General features: G+C 37.3%; 1 pseudogene; it reads right to left on the bottom strand.

Moving 5' to 3' along the window:
• Window positions 1–2,282: 2,282 nt before the first annotated feature.
• LOC150019278 (dnaJ homolog subfamily A member 1 pseudogene) lies at window positions 2,283–3,620 on the bottom strand (annotated as a pseudogene).
• Between the last annotated feature and the right edge of the window lie 2,081 nt (window positions 3,621–5,701).

Below are 5,701 nucleotides of genomic sequence, written 5' to 3'. Positions count from 1 at the left end.
CAATGGAATACTATGTAGCAGAAAGAAAGAAGGAACTCCTGCCATTTGCAACAACATGGATGGAACTAGAGAGAATTATACTCAGTGAAATAAGCCAGGCAAAGAAAGAAAAATACCATATGATATCACCTAATACAGGAAACTAAAGAACAACACAAGCAAAAGAACTAAATAGAACAAAGAGCAGAATATCAGTCAATAGGGGGGTGGGGGGAGGGAGAGAAGGGTGATAATTAAGGGAAGGGTTTAGTCAAAGAACGTGTATAAATGACTCATGGACATGGACAACGGGGAGGGATATGATTGTCGGAGAAGGGGTGGGCCTGGTGGGGGAGAGAAATGAGGGAAAAATGGGACAACTATAATTGAAAAATCAAAAAGAAAATGTTCAACACATGTATCTTTAGGAAAATGCAAATTAAAACAACAATGAGGTACCATGCATACCTACTTAAAATAGAAAAATCCAAAACACTGACATACCAAATACTGGCAAGGATATGGAAAACAGGAACACACATTTACTGCTATGGGAATACAAAATGGTGCAGCCACTTTGAGAGACATTTTAGCAGTTTTTTTTTTTTTTTTTAACTAAAGATACTAATACCATTTGATTCAGCAATCATACTCCTTGGTATTTACCAAAATGGACTGAAAACGTATATCCAATAGTAGTTTTCCTCATAATTGTCAAAACTTGGAAGCAACTGAAATATCCTTCAGTAGGTGAATGGATTAGCAAACTGGTACATCCAGACAATGGAATGTTATTCAGTGCTAAAAAGAAATGAGCAACCAAGCCCTAAAAAGGATGGAAATTTAAATGCATATTACTAAGTGGAAAAAAAAAAGCCATTCTGAAAGGACTCCATACAGTATCATTCCAGTTATAGGACACTTGGGAAAAGAAAAACTATGGAGACAATGAAAAGATCAGTGGTTTCCTGGGAGGACAGTGGAGGGAGGGATGTATAGGCACAGCACTGTGGACTTTAATGTAGTGAAATTATTTTCTATGTTACTAAAATTCTACACACACACACACACACACATCGAGTCGAGTCGGCAGCCATCCGTCTCGAGAGACGATGGTGTAGCTTCTTAAGAGTCTATCTGCACCGCCGAGAATGACTGTGCAGTCCGACTCGGGAGTGACACGGTATCTGTCTCCTCCCGTGTTGAATTGACATCTTGCAATGACGCTGGAGTGTCCTCTCCAGTGAAGCTGAAGCTACAGAGCCTGGGCAGGGTGATATGGAGGGTCTGCTGTAGCCCATGCAGCAGACCCCCCCTCTCTTCGCAGCTGAAGGGTCCAAGGGAAAGACGGAGTCAATACAGCTTGGTTTCAGGTGCACCGCAGGAGTTGCCGGTGTTGACTACAACGTCAAACTGCCTTAGGGACTCCGGCTCCAGATTTTCTGTCGGGGTTTACTCCCTTAGCCTTTCCCCCGAAGAGCTATGCCTCAAGGCAGCAGAGGTTTTTTTTGGAGTCAGAGTTTTCCTTCTCTGATGTGCCCTGACTGGAAGATCGAACCAGCGACACTTAGCTCGCAGGCCGACGCTCAATCCACTGAGCCAAACCAGCCAGAGTACACACACACACACACACACACACACACACACACACACACATATATATATATCACTATACATTTTTCAAAACCCATAGAATTTGTACCAGGAGTGAACCCTAATGTAAACTATGAACTTAGGGTGATAATAATGTTATCAAATGTAGGTTCATCAACTGCAATAAATGTTAAACCCTGGCTAGGGGTGTTGACAATAAGGGAGTCAGTGCATGTGTGTAGGGATAGGTAGAATGCAGGAAATCTCTATACAGTACATACTTTCTACTCAACTTTGCTGTGAACATAAAACTGCTCTACAAATCAAGTTTATTAATTAAAAAATAAAAGATCCCTATTTATGGAGACTTAAGAAATATATAATAAATACACGATACAATCAAACAACAAAAAATACTAACTCTCAAAATTTCTGGACTACAAACATATCCTTTAATTAAAATTTATAGCATTCAATTAAATTATGTATATTAAATATATAAATTATATATATATAAATTAAGTATACATTCACACACACATACTTAAATAGATGAGCTCAGATTAAAGTAAATTATTTTTTTCAGAGCTTTTATATTTTGAGTTTATTCTTCATTTAACTTTTAAAACACTACTATAGTTGAATATTAAAACAAAAACAATAGCAAGTAATGAGCATATTATGATTATAGTCCTTCACTTATTCACTACTGTATATAAAATGCCAACAGTGCTATTCACTGGCCCCATTAAGAGGTCTGACACTGAACACCACCCCTAGGATGATGTTCATCATCCTCATATGCTTCTCCATTGTAATGTCACCGTCTTTCTTGATTTGGATCAAAGTCCACCAGTTCTCCCTGGTCCATTTCATCAGTCTCTTCTACTTCCTTCCTTTCAGGTAGGAGCTTTTCCAGCAAAGAGTTTATCAGGAGAGAGAAAGCCATTCTCAGGAAAGTTTACCTTAAATTCTATGATTAGGCGACCCTTTTCATATGGCCTGTGATAAATTGGCATGCCTTCATTTAGCACACACTTGATATCTCCATGCTTGACAATTTGACCTGCATGAGAAGTGATGACTATTGTTCGGCTGTCAAGAGTAGCTATTGGCTTTTGAAAGCCACACAATGCTTCAACCAGCTGTATGTCCATACACATGAAAAGGTCTTCTCCGCGCCGAGTGAAAACAGCATGGTCCTTCTGATCTAAAACAATGATAATATCTCCTGGCTCTAGTCCTGGTTCTTGGTCTCCTTCACCATGGAATGTTATCTTCTGGCCATCTTTCATTCCTTTGTCAATATGAACTTCTAGAATCTTCTTCTCTCGAACGATCTTCCTTCCGTTGCAGCTTTTACATCTATCTTTAGGACTGATCCGTTCCCCTTGGCCCTGGCATTCCATGCACACAGACTGAAGTTGCTAAACCATTCCAGGTCCTATCTGATGAATTCTTATTTGCATCCTGGTACCTTGGCAATTGGGACAGCACTCTACTGCTCCTTTCTTACCACCTCGGCCTTCATATTTGTCACAAATCACATTCTTTTGCAGAGCTAGTTTTCTTGTGGCACCATTATATAAATCTTCTAAGGTTACTGAGAGCTGATGCACAACATTTTTACCTCTCCTTTCCCTCTGCATCCTTCCTCCTCCTCCAAAAAACATATCAAAGATGTCCATGGGGGAGCCAAAATCTCCACCTGCTCCACCTTCTTTAATTGCCTGTTCTCCTCCTTTATCATATAATTCCCTTTTCTTTGCATCAGAGAGCACTTCGTAAGCTTGAGAAATCTGTTTAAACTCCTCTCCTTCATTTGGATTCTTATCAGGGTGGTACTTCAAGGCCAGCTTCCTGTAGGCCTTTTTCAATTCTTCTTGGGTGGCATTGGGTTTGACCCCCAAAACATCATAGTAAGTGGTTTCTTTCACCATTTTTTACAGCTGGTGAGCTGGCCGAGGCAGGTGTGGAGGAGTGGGAAAGTGCGCGTTAATGCGCGCAGCGCCCAAAGCTGCCGCTCCTCCGCTTCTCACCGAGTGTTCTGGAAAGTTCCGATTAAAGTAAATTAGATTAAGCATTTCATTTGACCCAGTCATTTTTTTTTCTTTAAATCATCACTGAAGATGTATTTCCATTGATTTTTTTCAGAGAGAGAGAGAGACAGAGAGAGTGAAAGAGAGAGAGACATCCGTGTGAAAGAGAAGCATCAATTAGTTGCCTCTTGTACACGTCCCAGCTGGAGACCAAACCTGTAACCTAGGCATGGGCACTGACTGGGAATTGAACCAGCAACTTTTTAGTGCACAGAACAACAGTTCAACTAAATGAGCCATGCTGCTAAAGCCCAGTCATGGTTTTAAGCTTTCAAGAAATTTCTGCACAAGTACAGAAATGTACACAAATTAGAAAGCTGTATTTTAGCCTTCTTTGCAGTAACAGGGAATTAGAAGTAATATAAAGTAACTGGAGACATTAGCCTAATAAATAAATAAATTGTAGTGGATATGTACAATGGAATTCTGTACAAAATTTAGAAGCATTGAAATAGAATCCATAGATATTTTAAACATAGGATTGAGTGAGAAAAGAATACAGCTTTGTAAATTAAGCATGAATAACTGGATGTATTTTCTATGAAACATGTCATAAAAGTCCACATTTAAAAAACAGGTAAAAGAGGAAGTGAGGAGTAGAAACATAAATAAGAAAAAGAGTAAAATATAAGAACAATGTGCCAAAAACTGAGGAATATCATTAGCTAACCCCTCTATTTCTGAGGTGCCCACAAGAGAAAGAGAAAACTATGACTATAAAGTTTACTTACCTAAATCAATCTACTGATCAATTAATAAAATTCTCATTTTTATAGAAAAAATGAGTATATATTTGCTTAAAATGCAGAAATAGAAGTATAGAGAAATACTTTTTCAAGGTCCCCTAACCAGTAATAAAAGCAGAAATAGCACAGAGACCACAGAAAACTCCTAGAGTAATATTCTATCACCTACATACTATTTCCTCTCATTAGAGTTAATATAAGGGTGAAATGTTAGGAAATAAAAGTGTAGTTATCCAGGAGGCATAATATACAGTGTAAATAATTCTCCCTTTTCTCTGTAGTGGAAAAAAATCACTAAATTACTTTCCAGCTAAATAAGAAAGGAGGAAGTAAATTATTTAAATTTTCCCTTACTGATTTTCTTTAACTTTTATTTTAACTATAGTGTGCAACAGAAATGGATTTCTCATTTTGAAGCCAACAAAGAATGTTATTTTGCTTTTCTCGCTCTGACCTTGGGTCGATTTTCCATTTGCTATTCCATCTTAACTGCTGTATTTTTTCAGTATCGAGGACCAGATGTACAGCAGAATTGTGCTTCTTAATGTATCATCTGCTCACAATGCTTTTGCATAATAGCTATATGTTGCTTGGAGGTGCACAGTTAATCGTGGTAATCCACACTGTAAACTATAATGCTGGATACTTAAATTTCCTGTTTCACATACTAGAGTGGAGAGGAAAATTATAGGGGAAAGAGAGACTTCTAGAGGTTAAAGGGAAATTTATACAGTATTTCCACAACCAATTTATACATTGTAAATGATTAAAAGTCAGTTTATTTAGCCTGGTCCTTTCATTAAGAATTTTAAAAGATTGATGTGATAATGAATCCTATATACCTGTTTTCATTTTTTAAAACAAAGACAAACTGAGAAAAAATGAGCCTATCCCCATTTCAATAACATACATATTCTTTATCTCTAGCTTTAAAATCTCCTAAAGATTAGTGTTGATTAGTAAACATAGAAACCTCTACCTCTTTTAAAAAAATCACTCATTATAGTAGCCTTCAAAACCTGTTGTAAGTCATAGCTGGTTATAAGTCATAATAGGAAGAATAAGATTTAACTCTTCTATATAAAATGCTATACATTATGGAGAAAACATACTCTCTTAAAGTACAAGACTTTCATTAAACTTTATTAATTATTTTCAGTTTTTGCCACTGCTTGGTAATTATTTCTCTTCCCTAAAAAGAAAGTTGTGGGCAGCTTAGATCTAACAGGCTTTTTAAAAATATAAGCTCCAAAATATTAGGATTGTAGTAAGGCATATTATTAT

Source organism: Furipterus horrens, unplaced genomic scaffold (assembly GCF_987537825.1).
Source record: "Furipterus horrens unplaced genomic scaffold, mFurHor1.1.pri manual_scaffold_2, whole genome shotgun sequence".
NCBI classification, from domain to species: Eukaryota; Metazoa; Chordata; class Mammalia; order Chiroptera; family Furipteridae; genus Furipterus; species Furipterus horrens.
The sequence above is the reverse complement of the archived record's forward strand: the minus strand, read 5'-3'. Positions and strand labels throughout refer to the sequence as shown.